Below are 23,294 nucleotides of genomic sequence, written 5' to 3'. Positions count from 1 at the left end.
AACGAACTAACGAACGAACGAAGAACAAAAACAACTAACGAACGAAGAACAACGAACGAACGAACGAAAACGAACGAACGAACGAAACGAACGAACGAACGAAGAACGAACGAACGAAACGAACGAACGAACGAAAACGAACGAACGAACGAACGAACGAACGAACGAACGAACGAACGAACGAAGAACGAACGACAACGAACGAAAACGAACGACGAAGAACGAACGAAGAACGAACGAACGAACGAACGAACTAACGAACGAACGAAGAACGAACGAACGAAACGAACGAACGAACGAAACGAACGAACGAACGAACGAACGAACGAACGAACGAAAGAACGAACGAAACGAACGAACGAAGAACGAACTAACGAACGAACAACGAACGAACGAAACTAACTAACGAACTAACTAACGAACAAAAACTAACTAACTAACAAAACTAACTAAAACTAACTAACTAACTAACTAACTAACTAACTAACACAACACTAACGAACACAACTAACTAACTAACTACTAACTAACTAACTACTAACTAACTAACTAACTAAAACTAACTAACTAACTAACTAACTAACTAACTAACTAACTAACTACTAACTAACTAACTAACTAACTAACTAGCTAACTAACTAACTAACTAACTAACTATTTCCACATATCTTACTCATAACCGTATATTTGTATTGCATATTTCGTTACTTACACCTAATTTTTTATAATTTGGTTTTTAAATACAAATAGGTATTTTTTCAAATTAATAGAAAATGTTTTTTTATTTTTTTTTGCTTTTAATTTTTATTCGCTTTTTTAGAAATTTTAATTTAAAAAAAAATAAATGAAAGGATTTTAAAGCAGTCGTAAATTTTTTTAAATAAATCATTCGATTTTCTAATACTTAATTATTTCTTGTTTAATTGTTGTTGCAATTGAATTAAATAAATGTATTTACATTTTAACTAAAATTTTATTTTATAATTCAATAAAATTTTTTGTCTTTTAAATATAAAAATGCTTCTTTTAGAAATTAAATCAATGTAAAACAAAATAATTAAGCTTCTAAATCCTTTCTTAGAAAATTACACAGGCCAACAGAATTTGAAAAAAGTCGAAACCCAGAGACCAAAGTTTACTTTTCTGAAGGATTGAGCATCGCTTAATACGAATCCAATTTCTTCATCACAAAATTTTTTTGAGATAATGGTTGTTTCTTAATGTTGCTCATATTGATTTAGGTTGATAACGATTCATTATTTCACCTGGCCCCATACAACAGGACCCCCATATTGAGCTTTGGAGCTCATAATTATGCTAAATGTACTATTACAAAAATAGGCACAACCATATTTTATATGAGCATAAATGATACTGCAAAATTTGGTAATGATTGGCCCTTTTTTGACCCTAGCCCCCTTACAAGGTCCTCCTCTGAAATTGCAATGAACGTAGTTAATTACCTTATAAACACTTGTATATCGATGAATGAAACTCATTACTTTTATATCAACAAAAATCCACCTCCAAATTTTTTTTAGGATCGGTTCATATTTGAATCTAGCCTCCATATAAATACATATATCCTCTTTCAGAAAATCAGTTTTTCATCAAAAATATATCAAAATTAAGCCAAAATTCAATATAAATGCTTTATTATTAAAAATAATGCACATTTTAGTTACACTCATAACTGGTGATATGACTATGGTACCCTATATCATATGTATGATCGGCCTCCCCCGATTTTATGTACTTTCTTGCTTGTTTCGGATTAAATTTTTGGAAAACTATTTCAAAAGGTGCGTTTTTAGTAATGTTAGGATCGATTGATTGAATTTCTTAATTTCATCAGCATTGCATTTCTTTCTGTGGGAAGATATTGCAAATAATAAACAGGTTATTTTTAGCCTTAACTTTGCCATCATTCATAATATCCATAATTTAATTGCATTCTAGACTCTCTGGATTCACAATGTTTTACATGTTTGTTTAATAAATAGAAGTTACAATTCATTTGAATTGATTTCTCATTTAAATTTACAACATTAACATTTATAGTTTGATAAGAAGTAATAAAATTTTGCTATGTTCATAAGTATGTGTGTATGTATTTTGTTTGTTTTGTTTACAAAATTTGCTCGAATTGTATGATTCTACCAAAATTGTTATATTTCTCTTGTGATATAAAATTCTTATTGAATGTTAAATAACATTTAACCAAACAGCAAAGTAAAACAAGAATAAAGTATTGCATACTTTTAGACAGTGTTATTTTAAAATACTAACATTGCTAATAATGTTAATTTTAGTGTAATTTAACATTTATGCACTATGTTAACTAAAAGCAAACATATTTACTCTCATTTTATCACAAATAAGAGAAAATAAGAGAACTCATTTATAAAATAGCATTGCCAGATGGAAAAAATATACAAATATTTTTCATAAAAATGCCAAATATTCTCTCATCTAACTCTCTTTGAAGTATAAACTCTCATTTTTGTTAACATTGCGCTCTTTTAATGTTGATTCAATGAAAATAGCTTGTCTGGCTGACTGCCTGGTTGCCGCTTGATAACTTTTATAACAAACGTCAGTTGTTTTGTAAACACCGGTCGTGTTGGTTGAATGATAAAACGAGAAATAGAATTCGTGCGATTCAGTGGTGCTTAAAATTTAGTTTCATTTGAATTATACTTGAGATGGAGTGATTGTTGAAAATACTTCACTACCTACAACAACAAGACTCACGAACGAAAAACGTGCGCGTCTTAAGCAACAACTACAAACTCATGTATGAAGAAAAAATAGTTTTAATAAGAATTTCAATTTGTTTTGTATAGATGTTGTAGTTAAAATAAGAATTGTAAGCATTTAGAAAAAAATGCACTTTTACTCCAATTTTAAATAAAAAAGCAAATTGAATTGATGAAAACTGCATGCGGTGTAGAGTTCATTTAAGTGCATGCACAAGCAATTTTTTTAGTTTGATTTTAATTAAATAAAATACAAAATAATAATATTTTATTACAATTACAACTATACAAGTGTATGAGTGGATAACAAAGTAAAAAAAAAACAAAAAAGGAAAATATTAATAAAATTTAATAAAAAATTATTAAATTAATGTGCTTTACAACAAAACAAAAAACGAGAAAAAAATTACAATAATAAATAACGAAACAAACAAATAAACAAAAAAAGTCTAGTGGAATAAAAAGGTAAAAAAATTCAACTAATAAATACTAATGTTAATATGAGTGAGTGTGTTACTTTTTTGTTTGTATATGTGTATAGAAAAATGCACAATAAGTGCATTCGTGTGTGTATGTGTGAGTGCTAAATATTTAAATAGTGCATTTAATAATAAGGCGTGCTGCTGTTGCTGCTGCATGCTGTTGCACACACAGCCATCCATCCATACACCGTCGTCAGTCCGCCACTCAGTCATTCTATTTTTATAAGCGATCTTGAGTAACCGGTTTTCATTTTGTATATTTGTTTTCTACTTTTCCTTCTCCTCCTCCACCATCTTCTGCTTCCCTTTAAACAAAAAACAGATAAAACAACAATAATAAAGCTGGACCAGTCTCTGTTTTTACCTCTCTTCTCTATAACATTTTATTTACCAGCATTTAGTTGTGATGTTTGAATAATAAAATAAAAAAATAAAAATAATAAAAAACAAACCGAGATCATTTGTTGATTTTCTAGTGTTTGAATACTGGTTTGTTGTAGCTGTCCGTCTGTCTGTTGTCGTTGCTGCTGTTGTTCGTTCCTGTTGCTGCGGTATTTAAAACCAGTTTCATCTATTAATTGTTTGTAACTATTGTGCAATTGCAAAATTTCATTTACTTTAACCAAAAATATTTTACTAGTATTTTTGTACCTATTAAATGGAGATTTAACCCTAAACGGAGCGCATAATAATTTTAGTTTCAAAATAATTTCAAATTGAATATTGTCATTAGTTATGTTCTGAACTCGAAAGAAGAAATTAGAAATACCATGTCAGCCAGCAACTACAAAAAGTTTGCTCGATTTTACATAGATCAGCATAAAAAAATCATATATTTATTAAACTTACTGCAGCTCGAGGTTACGGAACCTTATTAATATTCTAAACTTAAGTAACTTATATAGGTATGTAGTAATAACTTTTACTTTTCTGTGGTTAATAATGATCCCCATCGGATTTAAGTAATCCTTCAATTCCTCCTTGATTTCAAAATAGCAAGTTTAAACACTGCATTTTAAAATTTTAGACAGGGTTTTCAGCTTAATTACAATTGGAACATCTGTCGACAAACCACAAAAAAAAGAGCGAGCGACGAATTAAAATTAAGCGACTGTCGACAGACCATATTTTCCGACGTTTATTAGAAAAAATCAAAGCAAAATTATGTTTTAGTTTAAAATTAGAATTATTTTTAAGAAATAAATAGGAATGGTTAAAAAATTATTCAGAATAAAATAAAACAAACAAAACATTATGTTTTCGCATTTTAATGTATATTATGCGCATTATAACAACCCTGTTAGAAATAGAATCTATCTCAACCACAATATCGCCAACTGGGATATTGTAGTTGCCAATCTAAAATTTGGAGCCTTTAACGATCATATATTAAATTTGTGCAGAAATCTTGGCCATGCTGTTACGCTTCTGGATTTCATGCTTTCATTGCAAGATCGCATAATGGTCTGATTTTAACAGTTTGCTTCTCTATATCTGACAGTCCAAGGTTTGTTCATAAATCCATTGGAAAAGGTGAAGTACGATTGGTTGGACATTTAAAAATATCGGGAGTATGATGAACACATTCTGAGCATTCATCAGGGACGATATGGTCTAAGCGTGTTAAGTAGGCCTGTTGCTCCATCCTCTCATCACTTTTTCGGATAGGTACCTATATAGTTTATTTCTTTTTAGTAGAATTGCTATTTTCAGATCGATTAAGAATTTAAATTTGAAGGTGCGATTGTTGAGTCATTTTCTATATATGGGTTTTCATTAAGAATGCAGCATTTTTGGTAATTTCTTAATTAGGGGTGAAATTGACTTCGAAATACGATCACAATTCAAAACGTCATATAGGTAATAACTGAAAGATGGAGACTTCAAAAATGTTTGCAAAATAAAATAAAATTTTTGTCTAAATATGATGATAATATATACTACAGAACATTTTTAAAATCACTTTTTCAAAGTTTTCTTAAATATATTGAGCAAGAAATTCAAAGAAAGAAATTTCGTAATCTTTATTCTGTTAATATGAATTAATCTTTAGTTAACACTGTATTTCTTTCAAAGAATAATTTTCAGAAAGTTACGTACTAAAACAATTAAAATATTTACTTAAAAATTTCATCAAAATCGAGTAAATACCTACGTACATACATATGTATCAATGAGTATTTAATTTCTAATCTATAAGTTTTAAACATTAAAAAAAATTAAACTGGTCTTAATTTAAATAATTTTTTGCAAGTCTCCACTTCCGATTCAAATACATACAATACCAACTCCTAAACTTGTTTGGCAGCTCTAATTGTTGTTTTTTTCTTATTATTTCTTAAATGGTTAAGCCAAACAAAAAAACTTAATAATTTAGATAAAATTTAAGCACATTTTCTTTATATCATACATTTTTTCTTTTGTCTTAATTTCTTGCATTCCCTTTATCTCTGGGGTTTACAATGCAAAGATTTAAACCAAAAACAAATAAAAAAAATATGTTCAAGAACCAAAATAAAACCAAAACGAAGAGGAAGAGAAGAAAAAGGCAAAAATTAACAAGAAGAGGAAAAGAACTCTTGATTTATGCCTGATGTTAAATTGGTAGTTATCCAATAAGCGAAGACAACAACAACAACATCAATTTAAAAACAAACAGGCAACAATAACAAGTAGTGATAGTTTTTTTTTCTCCTTAATTCTTCTTTGTATTTCAAATTCTGAAACTGACAACTGCATGCGAATAAACGACCAAACAACCAAAAAAAACACAAGCATGAACTGCAAAATACCTAAAAGTACAAAGTAACCAAAACCATTCAATATACAGCCAGTTAAACTACTCGGAGTTGTTCAAATAACCAACAAGAAAGGCGAAATGTCATACATACATACAGTGTCTCTCATAAGTATTCGAATTTAATGTATTATGAAAACAGACATCATTTTATAATAGATTTTGTGGGAAAAATAAATAAATAAATTTATTATGTTGTCCAGACAGTCCTTAAATTTTATACCACATTTTAAAAATTTAAAAAAAAAATAATTTACTTAAACTAATTTAACTTTTTTTAAAAAAAGTGCAAAAAATAGCTTCACAAAAGTATTCGAATTTTTTGTATAAATCATATTTAGTTTAGCATTATGAAGTAAAAATAAATAATTAAAATGAAATTAATGTTTTGTATAGTAGCCTTTGTGTTTAAAAACAACTTCCAAGCGTCGTGGGACCGTTTCTACCAATTTATGGAATAGTTCTGGCGTTATTATGTCCCATTCTTCATGCAAAGCAACCGTATGGTGGTTTTAGAGGATAATGAGTGATTTAAAAGTTGTTCTTGTAAATATAACCACAAATTTTCAATGGAGTTTAAGTCCAGACATTAACGCCATTGAAAATTTGGTGAAAGAAGATACTTAGTGTTGTAAATGATCAACATTTTCACGTACCAGGTCGTGTATTTTGGATCGTTTTTCTGTTGAAAAATAAATTGAATGGGTTGTAGCCCCATTTTGGTGGTACTAGCATGCAAATTCTGCTCTAAAATTGACAAGTGGACCTTCTAGTCTATAATTACAATAATAAATTTTAGCAGTCCAAACCGTGGACGGACACAGAACCCCAAAATATGGCGAAGCATCTTGGGTCCTTTACAGTTGGTTTTAAGTTAGATAATTCCAAGGCATCTCCAAGCTTTCGCCATATCATTTGACGACCATCTGAGACAAAAATATTATATTTGTTCTAATCGTCGAAGATAACCTCCTTCCAGAAACCAATATTCTTACTTATGAGTCTATTTGCGGAGTCAAGACACTTAACATCGATTAACTTCGATATGAGCGGTTTCCACCTTGGTACTTGACCATGCAAATTATTGCTCCTTAGTACTTTGCGCACAATTTCGACACTAATTTTTATTCACAGAACTGTCCTGAGTTCGTTGTTAATTTTTGGAGCTGATAGATGAAGGTTCCTTCGGTATTTCCTCAGTATTTCTCTGTCGTCCTGTATTGACAGCAGTTTTGGACGACTTGATAATGGTAAATACTCGATGGAATTCTTTGTTCCATGCGTGTAATGACAAAATATATTGTCGATGGGAACCTATTAAACATTTCCTATATGTATTTAATTGATCGGCCTTGATTATACAGATATAAATTATTTTTTTAATTTGAATTGATCAACTCTTTTTCTTTGAACATTTTAAGGGCTTACACAGGAAGGATTTACAACATAATTATGCAAATTTCCAAAAAATATAATGTTAAATATTCCATATAACCACTACCTGCATAATGGGTTAATTAATGGGCAATAAAACACGTGTTCAAGGATTCTAAAAAAGTTCTTAGGAAAAATTCGAATATTTTTGCGCAGTACCTGAAATGACCCTTTTTGGGTTTTTTCCATTTTCTTGGAAACCATTAATGAGTTTTTATTACTTTTTTCTTGTATTTCGTAAAAATAATATAAATTAATAAAATTTCATTAAAAAATTTTAAATACTATTATTATTTTTAAAGTAGCATCATAAAATAACACAGTAATTCATAAAAAATAATAAATTCGAATATTTATGTGAGACACTGTATATAATTTTTGGACACACTTAGGTAGAGGCTGTACTCTCGTGCTGCAAGCTGCTCAAAAGATTTTACTCGCACTCTTATATTAACATAAAGAAATCCTTAAACTCATGTTTTATTCCATTAATTTATACGAATTTCTTTACTTTTGAAAAATAAATTCTCCAAAAAGTGGAAAAAAATAACAAAGCAAGTGCATTTTCTTGATTCTCGCCTTCAAACACAAACAAACAAAAAAATACAACACACAAACAAACAAACAGACATACTTATGAAAAACAACAACCATTCCCTTGTTGTAAACGAGTAATATTTAATAATTCCAGATATTTTTGTTGCTGTTATCATAATTTTATTTTTATCTCTCCCTCTCTTTCAATTTTTTTTTTACTTTTAGTGATTCATCATTGATATTTCATGAACAAAAAACAAACAAAGGAAAGAAAATTAAACTCAGTTGAATTTAACTGAACAAAATAATAAAAAAAAGTAATAATATTAAATAACAAGAAGAAGAATTCGAATTCCAAACAGAATCTGAAACAGAGCTAAGAAAGAAAACAAAACAAGCGCAAAGAGTAGAAGGTAAACAAATAAAAAGTGTAATAAAATACATTAAGAAAAGTGTAGAATTATCAAGTGTAACAACTGAAACAAAGTGAACAAAATAACAAAATAATTTTATTAAAAATAAAAAAAACAACATTTTGCTGTGGATTAAATTACATTAAAAAATAAGAAGTAAAAACCCGCAACAAACCTTTAGAATCAAACAAATTCAATCTACTCCTGGTTATTTGATAGTGACTGTTGGTGTCGTGTCCAACGTGTGTATTGGATTATAATTTTGGATATCAACGTAAAATAATACTTAAAGCTAAATATACTCCAACATATTTAAGGTAAGTTCAGAGTCATTGGAAAAGATTGAGGTCGCCTTAATAAAATGTTTATAATAAATATTTAATGCTTTTTGATTTTGTTTATTTGTTTTGTTTTTATTATTTCAAGAGTCAATTATTAATGCAGCTTTTTTTTTTGTTATTTCGAAATCATCTTTTTAATTCCCAACTGGTTCCAATTTAATTTTTTATGCACATTGACATTTTGTTTCGGTTGTTAGGTCGTGCTGTTATTGTTGTTATTGCTGCTTGTATCTTAGATTAAGTAGAAAGAAGTTTTTGAAAGCAATATTTTGTGAACTTTAAATAAAATAAATAAGTTATTAATATTTATTGATACAGTCAAAACCGTTTATAATGGAAATAGTTTCCAAAATATCGGGACTTGAAAAATTGTTCGTAATAACATAGAATTCGTTATAACCGAGTTCGTTATAAGCGAGTTTGACTGTATTATGTATTCTTATCTGTTTTAAATTATTTATAATAATTTAATTTATCATTTGATTATGCAGATGAAATAATGAATACTGATGATTTTAATAAACTAAAATCCAGTTCTTGGACACATTGAGAGTACAAACTATTACGATTAAAGAGTTTAAAAATTGAGTTTTGAAATTATATCATAAAAATCTCGATCTGTATGTACTATATGTATGTCGCATCAATTGAACCAACATTGGGTTTATCTATAACTGAAATATAAGAGATTTTGAACTATGTATAGACGGTTGCTATGTATAGACGGTTGCTATGTATAGACGGTTGCCAGAACTTACAATGTTGTCATATCTGGTAATGTACAGGCAATGAAAAACTGTTAGCTACAGGTAAATTGTCAGTTCAGACGATTGTAAGAAAAACAAAACAAAATTGTCAATTCACACAACAATGTGACAAAAATTGCCAGATCCTATTTTGGCTGTATATGTATCAATTTTTCTGGCAATGGTACCAAAGTGTTTACACTATTGTCAGATATGTGAAAAAACTATTGGTTTGCTATGTACTGACCACGATTTGTGTGACAGCGTTATTGTCATTTTCTGAACATTTCTCTGGCAACATTGTAACATCTCATAATGGTGGCAACATATGGATTCTATACTGAAAGAATTGTTAGTTTTTGTGATCCTGAATGAATCGAACCAATTTTCGATAACTAGGTTTGAAGTGAAGCGTATTGTAGTAAGAACGTTCAGCATCGATCGCAACAAATAGTAGTCGGAATAGTCAAAGACTGAACAATGAAGTGGAAGTGGTCAAACTTACTAACCACTCTTTTTAAAAATGGCGCGATTTCAGCAGCATATAATAGACCCTTCAAGTCCAACCAAAGAGATTATGAATATCTCTTTGGTTGCACTTGGGGTTATGATAATGGATCCATTTTTTATATGTTTTTTATGGCTTTCAATAAGACATGCAAATCGGCAAATCGTCTTCCTCTCGGCTTCAACTCCTAGCTTTTGTATGAATCCTGTTGCTCGCAAAAATGTTCATCACTTCTAAAACACACAAACTATTTCTCTTTCGTAAACGATCGAACGTGTTGAAGAAGTTCACACTATTTTGTCCAATAGGAAATAATGGCAAAAGTTCAGCCTACAAAATGTCATATGGACTCTGTTTTGTTAATGTTCGATATTACTTTTGTGTGTTTGGAGATGTTCGATATTCCTTTTGTTATATGACTTGATATATTAATGATGCGAGAAATATGAATTTCCCCCGGAAATGTTTGCTACTATCAACATGGTGATTGTACTTGTACGGTCAACGTACATATGTACATTAGGTGTCCCGTGGACCACTTTTTTGTATGAATACCTCTCGTATTAATGTACTAAAAACGAGAAAAATAATTGTTTTGAAAGGGTCTCAGTTCCCTAGTGGTTGAAAATCTTGAACTCAGTAAAATATGAACATTTTTCTTTGTAATCCTTTCGATATACATAGGTCTCATATACATTATTGTACATATTATATACATGCTAAACTAAGCTTTCATCAGAAAAAAGCATTACGTTTTGGCATTAGCGAAAATTCATTCATCATAAATGATGAAAACAATGAAAATTGCAAAATATTACAAAAGACAATAGAATTATTCAAATGCATGTAGCTTAGTAGCTTAATTAGTAACAATAGAAATTATTAAATACAATTTGTTAAATAACGTTCAAAATTTTTTTTGGAAATTTTGTTGAACCAACTTTTTTTCTAGTTTTCTATTGTGATATAATTTTAATTGTGAATAAAAAATAAGCTGAAAAATTAAATTTGTTTACAACTTATGAAAGTTGCTTTAAGTATGGATATTAAATATTATGAAAATTTAAGTAAAATGAAAACGAAAGTTAGTTAACTAAATTTTATTTTATTATAAAAAATTGTTATCAAACATTTTACTACTACTGAGGATAGTTAAACTTCATTTCTGTGTGTGTGTATGTATTTTCTTCAATTTTCCGTAAAAGTTTTCAATTTCTGTTAGAATACAAAAATCTGTTTATATTTGATAACACCACAACACTTTAAAACTGTGACTCCTAAAACTTTTTTTATTGGTACAAATTAAATGCAAAATAAACTGTATTTTTTTAAGTATTTATTTCCAAACTTTTCAAATTATGGTTTTGCTTTTGAGTTTTTAAAGAAAAAGTACAGAGTTTAACAAGAAATTGTATTTTTTTAAACTTTTTTAATACTCATACCTGCAACATTTAGATATGTATGTACAATGTATGTACTTGGATGAGGATTGATGCCTTACATTTGAATAATGTCATATAAAATATTTATTGAGTACAAGTACATACAAGTGGTATGTATGTAGTAACTGAAGGATTGTATGTTTGTTCTACTTATCCTGAATATATATAGAACATATTTTAATTTTATTTTCAGGGTTTGTCTTTTAAAAGACAAACTAAACTTATCGCCCTCTTTTAATATTAAATATAATATTGAACATGTAGTAAGTAATTTGTTCGTGAAGGGGGGATTAAGGGGGTGGTGAGGGAAGAGTAATATAGAGTTTCATTTTAATGATGATTTACAAAATATATTTTAGCAGACGTATACACACAAACTAATCTTCAACTTAATCTTACACAAATCAAACAACCATTCATCCATCCATCCAACCATCGAACCATTAATAAATATTATTGAACTTAAAAAAACACACACTACATAATGTTTGAATTACTTTCCCTTTCTTCTAAGCTTCCTTCCTCTCCCTTTATGTTTTTTTTAATCCAAATGATGATGAAGTTTTCATAAAATATTCAAAATATACATAAAATTTGATTTAAAATCTATAAGAAAAAAACTCATATTATTTTATAGAAAAGAAAACAAAAACCACATACAAATATTTAAAATATATTAAACAAGGGAAGGAAACAAACAAAAAAAAATATATAGAATACGCATATAAATAGTAAAAATAATATCAACAAAAAAAATTTATATAAATATAGTAACAACAACAACAACAGAATCTAAAAGATAATACGAAATAATATTAAAAAAAACCGGCATATAGAAATAATCAATCAATGTCAATGTTTAATATTAATAGACCAGAAATGTTGTTTTATTGCTCAAATATGGTAAAACGAAATGAAAAATCGAAAAACATGAATAAAAATTATAAAGATTTTAATCTTGTCGAGGACTACACAACAACTACAATATAAATGTGATTTAAGGGCTTAACTTAGTTTAGGCTGGTGTTGGTGGAACAAATTAGAAAGATGAAAAATAACAAAACAACAACAACAACATTTTGAATACTGATTAGATTTTGAGAAATGACGAAACAAATAAATATTTCATTTAATTAACATGTACGAAGTATGTACTTATATCTGGAGCCATTTAAACGTATCTGTTATTAAATAAATTTGTTTAATGATACAAATAATAATTCAAAGTGTATTATAATTAACTCATTTAAATGTATGTTATAAGTAATAAAAATTACACTAAATTACAGATCAAAATATTTTGATTAATTGTATGTAGTTAAACTTTGTTTTAAGGTTAGGGAAATGTTTTAAGGGTAGGGAAATGTTTCCGTTTATATCTGTAATACGTATAATTTTTTTCATCTGCCCTTTTAACAGACAGGAAATTGACAGAAGGAGGCATGTTAACATTTTCCTTTTCCCTGATATAGGCATTTTGTGACATAAACATTAAGCAATTAAACTTTTAACTTGCACGTGTTTGTTCATTGGATTTAAAATTTAACATTTTTTACTTAATACTGAGAAATAGGTAAGAATCTAAATCAAATCGGACAGCGGTTGTGTTTAACTTTATTTTACATTTTAAATATTAAAAAATGTTAAATTTGTTATGTTATCTGTTAAATTTTTTGATAATATAATCGCCCCTATTTTTAGGAATCCACTGAACATATTCACGCGCCATATTGATAAATTATTCTTATTTTATTTCTAACTGTAAATAGCATTTTGGTATTTTAGATCTAATTATTATATTATTATAAAATAGATTTAAAGAAAACATAGATTCTAGTAAATAACACTGGCCGTCAATATTTGAAAAAAGTGGAACCTTTGAGAAACTTTTCTAAAGGATTGAGCCATGCTGAATCCGAATCTGGCCTTCGCCCTAATTGGGACATTATAACAGCGCCAAGAAGACTTTATTTATACAATGTTGTATACCTTCTAGAAGTCTATTCTTTCAGCTATAAAATAAAGGCTTAACATCTGATATATCATCTTTTTTCTGTGTGATATCTTTACCTAAAGCTTGAAAACTCATGGTTTTCGATATATTAATGGTATTTATATTCTACACTGCTATAGTGGGGAGGGTATTATGCTTTGCAAAAATTTTGTTTATAACGAACAAAAGTATTGGATCCATACCTGCTTGAAGATGTTCCAATTGACTCAAAATCCCTTTTAGATTCGATTTAACTATGTCTGTCCGTCCATCAACCATTTCATTTTTATAGGAAAATTAGTTCTTTTTGTATCAAGCTTAAGGCCAGATTCGGATTCAGCACAGCTCAACGCTTAAGTATACTTTGGTCTCTGGCTTAGAGATCTGTCGACTTGTGTAAACTGAGGATTATTATACCCTTTACCACTTTAGTGGGGAGGGTATATTGGGTTTGTGCTGATGTTTGTAATGCACAATAATATTGGTCCTATACCCACCTTAAAGTATATATCCGGCCTCCGGTAGGTTGGTGGTTAGTGTTCTAGTCTGGTAGACCGGAGGTGGTGGGTTCGATTCCCACCTGAGGCACTGGTTAAGGAGCGCACAACAGGCCCGATAGAGGCCTAGGTGTATTTCTTCGGATTTGATGTATATACATCCTCCTTTCAAACTAACTAACTAACTAACTAACATATATCCGGCACATGATCTTCTATGGTACCGGAGACGAATCCTATTGAAAATGGGTAACATCGGTCCAATATTTGACGTAGCCCCCATACAAGAGAACCCCCCGAATAGGGCTTTTAAGTTCATAATTATGTTCAATAAACACGTATCTCGACAAAACGCTGCAAAATCAAGTTCTATACTAGCCTTCATGACCCTAATGAATTTTTTGATGATAGGGCCTCATTTGACCCTCGTCCCTATACAAAGCTCCCTTCAAAATATAACAAAAAATGGCTAAAGTATACCCGAGACAAGGTACAATTCAAGTTAGATGCTTTATTATGAAAACTAAATCGCATTTTATTTTTATAACTGGTGTAGGGTAGGGTATAACCGCAATATTAATATCCATAGGGATTTCAATGTCCTCGCCATATGTGATCTACTTTCATGATGAAACTATTAAAACGTCGAAATCCCTTGCAAGTGAATTACTATGGCTCGAAAGTTATACATAGATGAAAATATTTTCGGCCAAATTGTTAATTGAAGATTTTACGAAAGATCTAGTGGAACCTAAGTAGTTTTTATCCTAGTGTCACCAGTATACCACCAATTCCATTTGCTGTATTTCCGAAATCACAATGTATGAAGGTCATACTTAATAAAATTAAAATTCCGCTAAAGTTATAAATCCCCCTTAAAAAACTCTTTATTAAATAAATAAATAAATAAATACAATTTTATTATTTACTTGTTAATCGTTAAAACATTTTTGCTTGCTTAAATATTTATTTAAGTAAAGGTGATTAAACTTAACCTGAAACATGTTTCTGTAGAACGTTAATGGTCTTCTTAGAATGAACCGTTAAAAATGATACCAGTAATATTTCATTTTAGACCGTTACTTGTGATTGCAATGTAAAATGCAGTTTGGTTTTTATCTTTGGCGGGTATTAACTGACAATTTATGTACTTTAAAAAAATTTTTTGTTTTTTTATTTACACATTTATCGTTCCATATTTATTTTGTTTTTTTTTATGACAACATTAAGAAGAAATGTATAAATTGTCTCTTTCTCTCTAGGTATACTATATATACATATTTATGTGTTTATGCGATAACGATGATTATTTAATGAAATACAAACCAAGGAATTGAATAGATAAATCAAGATATTAAGTATGGGTAATACAGGTTTATGTTGTACTCTACTTTGAGAACTTGAAACTCCAATAAAACCATTATTTGGAAAATAAAATGCTACAAACGATATTAAATACTTTAAACGATTGTAATAATCATTTTAATCGAACATAATTGTTTGCTCTCATGCGTAGTAATTATAAGGGCTAACTACAATCCCTGTTTTTATACAGTTCTATACTACTATCATTACTCTAACCAGGTGTAGGGTAAATAAGAAAAACATAAACATTAAATACTTATCAGTATTTCTTTTTTTTCATTTAATTTTCACTACAATTTACACTAAATAGACAGTTAAGCAAACAAACTCACAGCGCAAATGTTTCAACTAAAGACAAATCGGTTGGGAATGAAAACTAAGTGAACAAACGACAAATATTCAGGTAAATTGATAAAGTATCGACTATTGACATTTACTCAATCTATTCCTTTTGCTGGTTGTTACCAGTGGGGAAAAATGTAAAAAAAAACGTTCACTCTATCGAAAATTGCTTCTTATCACTTTCCGTTACCGAAATGTTTGACATTACGGCATACAAAATGAAATTATGACACGACAATGGTTTACAAACATCATCACCACCAGTTCAACCCTACAAGAATTACACAGAAACATTAGACCTGCCCTTTAAAAGATAGATTTGCTCTGGGCGAATCCTATATAATACTTTGCAAGAGCGCAAACACTGATATCTTGATACAAGCCTCTTTTATGATATGGAGTATGGAGTTATGAAATGTTAATATGATACCTCCAACAACTTCGGATGATAAATGTCATCCGAACGAAGCATTTAATTGAACTGAACTAAATTCTAATGTCTTTCTATTAGTGGGTTTTAAATACTAAAGAACGTCATTAATTCCACCCAAACTAATACTATTTTTGAAGGATCTGTCTAATACACCCATTATCAAAAGTAGTTGTTGTTTTTTTTTATACTAAACTCTCGTAGTACTCTCGTACGTAATGTTTGTTGTTTGAAAACTTTGTATTGATTTTTATATTATCACAACAACTTTAAACAAAAAAAAAATATGTGTAACAGCAATGAACAAATCGAAGAAATAATAAAAGAAATCTACAACAAAGTTTATTGAACGACTAATGGAAATGAAAAAAAATAAAGAACATATTGACATCATGATTTCTATAGACTCCAGCACTTTTGGCTGCCTGACTGACTTGACTGCATGGTTGGTGTTGTTGCCGTTTATGTTCTTTGTAGAGAAAGAAATTGAACAATTTTTTATGACTTCGCGAGTAATCAAAGTGATGGGGAGAGACTTTCCACACACTCCCACGCAATCAAAAAAGCAAAGCACACCTCTTTGTTATAACTTTAAACAATCATACAGGGTGGTCCAATTACAAGTATTTTCTGAAGACATTTAATATTTTGTTTAAACATTTGGTGATGCTCTACATTTGATTTTAACCAAATGGTGTTGAGCTTTGGTATACGGGATTTTAAACTTTGTAAATCCCCGAATTTCGATATTTGAATTTTATTATAATTCAGAGTCTGATTGTTTTCTAAGTGACAGTTTTAAAATACAAATTTTTAACCCAGAGACCAAAGTATACTTTTCTAGAAGGTTGACCTACGCTCAATCCGAATTTGGCATCACATTTGGAATTCGAGATATCGTGTCCTGCAGATTGAAATTTCATTTTTGGGCCTTTTTGAGACGTTATAACAGCGTCAAGACAATTTTAGTTATAAAATGTTGAACGCCTTCTGAAATTTCATTCTATCAGCTTTAAAATAAAATATCTTCACTTAAAGCCTTAAACATCAATCAATTGTACATTTTGCCTTTATTTTAAATTCTTTAATGGCTGAGATATCATCCGTTAAGTTAACGGATGGACAGACATCGTTAAATCGAATCAAAAAGTGTTTTTGTGTCGATTGGAACATCTTAAGATAGATGTGTGTAGATCCAATATTTTTGCATGTTATAAACAATATTTACAAAGCATAATACTCTTTCCAGGGTGACCTGATATTCTCGTTGATAATGTGCTACCCTGTCAGTCGGGGGGTTGTAGGTTCGATTTCGACCAGAGACTCTGGTCTGCTGCACGACAAAGGGCGTATGGTCATCCTCACCCTGCTTAAGCGAATACTGGCATAATGTTATTAAAAATTCCGGTTTGACGGATTTGTAAAAAGCGAAAGATCCTAGATTTTCGAGAATTGATATTTGTTTTTAAAATTTTCAGTGATATTATGGAATTATGAACCAAGCAAACCCATGAATAAATACTTTTTATCATAAATAAATTTTTGGGTTTTAATTTCGGTTTACATGTGTTTGGATCACCCTTTGTATTTCTTAAAATCACATACATACATATGTATGTGTGTGTATATATAGACCTAAATACATACTTACTAACTTAGAAAAGTTTGATTCAGGAAAATAAAATGAAAATTACAAATTAAAGCAGTTGTAGCAAAAGGTAGATTGAATATTTTTTTATTTAAATAAAAAAGTAATACAAACTAATTTTAGTATTAGAAAGTATTTCTGTAATAAGAAAAATATTTGATCTGACAAAGAGCATTCAACATTTCTCAGCTTAGAATTTTAGCAAAATATTAAGAGTTCATTTCAACCCTCGATTATATATTTGTATCTATGACAAACAGCAATTAATTTCACCTTCACATATCGTCGTCATTTTATATTTTCTTTAGAATTTTATTTAATTTTCAAATATTTCACTTGACTTGCTTAGTTGTCTATTTGTCTGTCTGGCTTTCGCTACATCTTCCTTGTTTAACGCAATAATGTGTGAAATTGTCATAAATTGTTGTTGTTGTTGCAGAATTTGTGGTCTGAACATTGCAGCAAGACTTTTTCTAAATTTATATTTTATTTATGGTTCTTATATGCGAAAAAGGAATAAAAATGTCTCCATTTCTTTTTTGACAACATTGTGTGAATTTTAGTCCCATAAAGGACATGTTATACATACATATTATGCATGTGTATTTAAACGTGTATTCCCAATAAGCAAAAACCTTTGAAATGATGTAAATGTGTATTTGAAAACCTATTCAAATTTCATACATAGCCTTTGAGAACAAATTTGAAAATTTTTGTTTTCAAATGGAAAATTATGGCCTTCTCAAACAAAAAGGCAGTTAGAAATCAAACGTATTTTTCAAATGTATTTCAAATTTAAAAAAACGCTAGAGGTAAGCTTGAAACTAAAAAAATTTTCAAACGTATTTCAAGTATTCTTTATTATTATTTTCATACATATTTCAAACCCTAATTATAATGCTAACTATTGCAAAATTCATATATTTTTTTACATCACCTGAAAATAAAACATTCATACATTTTATTTATTTTAGCATATTTTTCTTTTATATCTCCGATTATATCTCCTATATTTAACGTTTTTTCGCTCCCTTGCTGTAGAAGAAATGTTCTGTTTTTATTTTTCTAAAATAATTTATTTTTTGAAAGAAACTTTTCTAAGTTCAATTAAAACAAAACTTTGGAAATTTTATAAATATCACACATTATATTTTTTTAAGCGTTTTTTGAAATTATCATGTTTATTTCAAAGGCTAAACTTTAAAATTTGAAAACAATTTGGAAAATACATTATTTAGTTAAGAAAATTTTCAAAAATATTCACAGGTTTGAATCGATGTTTATTGGGTTTAAACAATTGTGTAGGATTTTTATTTTAAAAATTATTTTTTTAGGCATCCTTTGTTTTTGAACAATTAATAAAAATTCCAAATTATTTTATATTAAAATTTTATAAATTTAATTGGTTTGTGGTTTAAATTTCCCAATATTGTATAATTACATATTTAATTTCTTGATAAACAAAACTTATATATACTTTTAAATATTGCTTAGTGACCCAAGTTTGGCCACTGCAAAACATATGCTAATGACCATATGTTATGGGACAAAGTAATCATTTTTCATATAATATTCTCTCACCTTCGTCTTTTGTTTTTCTCTATACTTCATATATTGTTTCAATTAAATTTATCTTAATATTTTATTTATTAGCTTTTATGGATAATTTTAATAATGAAACACTAGAAATCCAATTAAGGCACTTGCTCGTGCTAATGATTTTTTATTGTGCTTGATTGTGTAAGTCTATTAATTACAAATTTTCTTAAGAATTTTCCAAATTAATTTATAAGAAATTGATTTATTAAATGTCAACACCATTTCCAATTAAATTCAGAAATTTTACATTGTGCTAATTCTTGGCTTATGATGCTGCAGTTGGACTTACTGGTAGCAGGTTTGGGGGGTAATGACTACATTTTCAATTACAATTACATTTGAAGTAATTGTAATTAAAGCTTTACCAATTACAATTACTTGTAATTGTAATTGAAATTTTGCCAATTTCCATTATTTGTAATTGTTTTGATAATTACAATTATTTATAATTAATTGAAGTTTTGCCAATTACAATTAATTGTAATTGAAGAATTTCCAATTACAATTACTTGTAATTGTGAATTTTGTTTCTTATAATTACATGTAATTTGTAATTAGTAATACCTTAGTTACAATTTCAAGTAATTTTAATTGGAAACTTCAATTCCAATTACAAGTAATTGTAATTTGTAATTTGTAATTTGCAAAACTTCAATTATAATTACAAGTAATTTTAATTGGTTATTGGTCAATTACACATTACAAGTAATTGTAATTAGAAAAACTTCAATTACAAGTAATTGTAATTGGTTATTGCTCAATTACACATTACAAGTAATTCCCCCCGGGCATGTTTCCATGATGAAATGTCCCATCATGGTGTATAGCAATCCCGGGGTAAAGAGGTGCTACCAGTACCTCTAGTTTGCCGGGACCATAAACTGGTGATGTCACTTCACTCCTCGGCTAGTCCTTGGTATGAGGAGTGACAGAGGAGTGACTGTGGGACTAAACGTTGAAAATGAGTTGGTGTTAATTGTATATTGTACGGGATGAATGTGGGGTATGCGGGCCTCACCCACCCGTTTACCTAGAATAAGTGTGTCGTATGTTTTTCTCTTATGAATGTGTCGAATGAATGAGAAGTGTGCTGGGTTGAATGATGATGGATGCAAATGATACCATTGAATTTTCCTTCCTTGTCCAGATATGTTCAGAGTGAACTCTGTTCATATTAGAATTACCACAGTGTGTCACTGTGACTAAGAACAAAGTATTCGGTCTACCGGTTACGTCTCTAGGTGCTGTTGCCGAATCAACAGAGGCCATCCCATCTATGTGGTTGTAAACGGAAGTGTTGTGTTACATCTCTGAAGTAAAGCAACGGGGCAGCAATGGTCAGAGATTAGATAGCTCAAGTACTGCAGCAAAGTGCTTGTACATGGACCGGCTTAGTCATGTATAAAAATTGCCACCTGTTTTCTTCATTGAAGAATGAAGGGCGGTGGTGAGTCGTCACAAAGCTCACCCAGTAGTTGAAAAAGACCACCGTGAGATAGGCCAACACGGCAGGTACTCACGTAAAGAACTTCGGCATTCATTACAAGTAATTGTAATTGACCATGTAATTAATTACTTTGGGTAGTCATGCCAGGTTGGTAGTGTGTTAGTTCAATCAGTTTGACGGGCGTATGCCTATCGTCAACCTGCTTTAGATTAAATATAAATTATATTTGTATTGTCCTCATTTTTATGTCCCCATATTAACTAACTTTTAAATAATAATTTGAAATTTCTGTAACTGATCATGACTCCATATATGCCTATTCAAAAACCCAATTTCTCGAATGAGTCTTTTTATGTAAAGTAGTATTCAAATTTATTCCTATATTTAAGTGCTTCAGATTGAAGGATGAGGATTAGTTCTAAACGTCTTAAAGATTTCGTTTCTAACATACATAACTTCTAATCCAACTTTTCCTCATCATATATCTACATATAGATTATCAAAAGAGGTTTAGAAACAAATGTAGCAATCTCCATTTCATTCATGACTTTTTCTAGAAACTTTGGTTCCAATTTGCTGGAAAACTGCTATATGAATTTGTTTCAAGCTTCATCTACATCAGCTTCTAGTTCCATTCTACTATGTTACTAGGAAAACTAAAATATTAATATTCAAATCGAAAAATGCAAAAATGGAAATTGCTGTTTTTGTTTCTACACCAAATGAAGTTTTGCACCGTCAGATTCACTATCAGTTTTAGTTATAAAAACACAATTTCCTTTTCCTACCAGCAAAAGTTATACATATTCTGTACCTCGTTTCTGTAATTTTCTCGAATCGAGAAAAAACTTAAAATATAATAGTCTTCCAGTTTTTAACAGTGTGACTCTGATTATTTTTAAACTGTACTCATTAAAATTTAATAAGAAATTTTTAAATTTCTTGCATTCACCCTGTTTTACACAAGATGATCATGAATTTTTCGACAGATTTTCTCGATGCGAGAATTACAGAAACGGGGCACTGGATGGTCTATAATTCAAGGGATCTGATTCAGTGCTGATGAAAAAACTAAGAAATTTCTGTTAAATCCTTATTACAGATGTATAACCCGCATATATTTACTGTTAATTAAGAATTTAACTTTGTTAACAGTTAAAAAATTGTATTAATTCTCAATTTTTTTGTTGATATTAACATAAAACCCCCATTATTAAATTCAGCTTTTATTAAAGGGAAAAATCTTTTCTATTATCTTAATTTGTTTATCTTTATTTTTGGGTTAAGCTGCTTTGTTGTCTGGAAATTTATTTTCATATGAAATTTTCCCTTTTTATTAATGTTTATAATTAAATAATAATTTCTTTTTTTTTTTTGCTGAAACAAAACTGTTGAAAAGGTTTATAGACAGGTATTTTTCATTGATTTGATTTTGAACTTAGTTGACTAAAAGAAAGTTTTTTAAATACTTGTTAAATCTTAAAGCTTTTTTTTTTGTTTACAAAGAAAATTTAACAGAAATATTATTAATAATAATAATAAAGAAACAATTCACCTGTGACAAATTTTCTAGGCTTTAAGTGCTCGTGTTGTGTGCTAATGAAATATTTATTATTATTTTTAGTTTTTTTGTGGGGAAAAAAGTTGTCAAGTTTTTGTTTTCACATTTGATTGATTCGGTATGAAATCTCTAGACATTTCTAATAAACTTTCTTCTGCTTTGTTTATGAACACGTGTGATAACAAAAACAAATAATCTTCTTTCGAAAAAACAAAATCAATATAAATCTTAAAAGGAAAGAACTGTAAAAGAAAAACACATTATATTAGATTAATGGATATAAAATAGTTTTGGTTTTTCTCACAAAAACCCAAAAACCATTACATTTTAACAGACTTTTGACATTTTAAACAACTTATACATAGACTTAAGCTAAATCCATTTATCTATCTCTAACATCTAAAAACATTTATTTTTTGGTTTAATCTGCTGAGTTGAAACCCGTAGTTAAAGTAGAAAATAATTTCTAAAGTTTTCTTATATTAATGCGATTTCTTTTGAAAAGTCTGGTTGCTACTAAGAAAGTTAAACAATATTAAAAATTAATAATATTCTGTTGATATTTGAACATTATATACAGAACCTTAATTATTTATCTAAATGTGTGCTTGGCTTATGGCTGCGGTGTTTATCAAATAAACTATTTCATTTGGAAAAAAAAATAAAATAATTTTTAGGTCATTGCTAGGTATTAAAACAACAAACAAATTAACAAAGGAAAATACTCAGCAAACTAATAAATTTTATAAAATAATCTTAAATAATACAAGACACGTTAAACTTCTAAATGCTGTGTGTTTCAATAACAATTAACTGCAGGCTTAATAACCCAGCCAACTATTTGCAGTCATTTATTTGTTTAGGCATAATTGTGAACATTTTTCTCACTTCATCTGCCAATGTTTGCTGGGTTATGTTTACAACACAAGTCACATAAATGCTGCTGCACCACA

The 23,294-nt window shown here is 29.1% G+C and overlaps 1 protein-coding gene across 1 annotated transcript in view; it reads left to right on the top strand.

Moving 5' to 3' along the window:
• The first annotated feature begins 2,597 nt into the window (after positions 1 to 2,597).
• Positions 2,598 to 23,294, top strand: part of LOC119599654 — a 241,416-nt gene continuing 220,719 nt past the window's right edge. The window contains exons 1-2 of the mRNA XM_037949528.1: positions 2,598 to 3,224; positions 8,235 to 8,739. The gene's annotated coding sequence lies outside the window, so the exon portion shown is untranslated. The remainder of the gene's footprint in view (positions 3,225 to 8,234; positions 8,740 to 23,294) is intronic.

This window comes from Lucilia sericata, unplaced genomic scaffold (genome assembly GCF_015586225.1).
Source record: "Lucilia sericata isolate MDLA Ls3-8-SP2 unplaced genomic scaffold, ASM1558622v1 Contig000003F_arrow, whole genome shotgun sequence".
In the NCBI taxonomy this organism is placed as follows: domain Eukaryota; kingdom Metazoa; phylum Arthropoda; class Insecta; order Diptera; family Calliphoridae; genus Lucilia; species Lucilia sericata.
The sequence above is the reverse complement of the archived record's forward strand: the minus strand, read 5'-3'. Positions and strand labels throughout refer to the sequence as shown.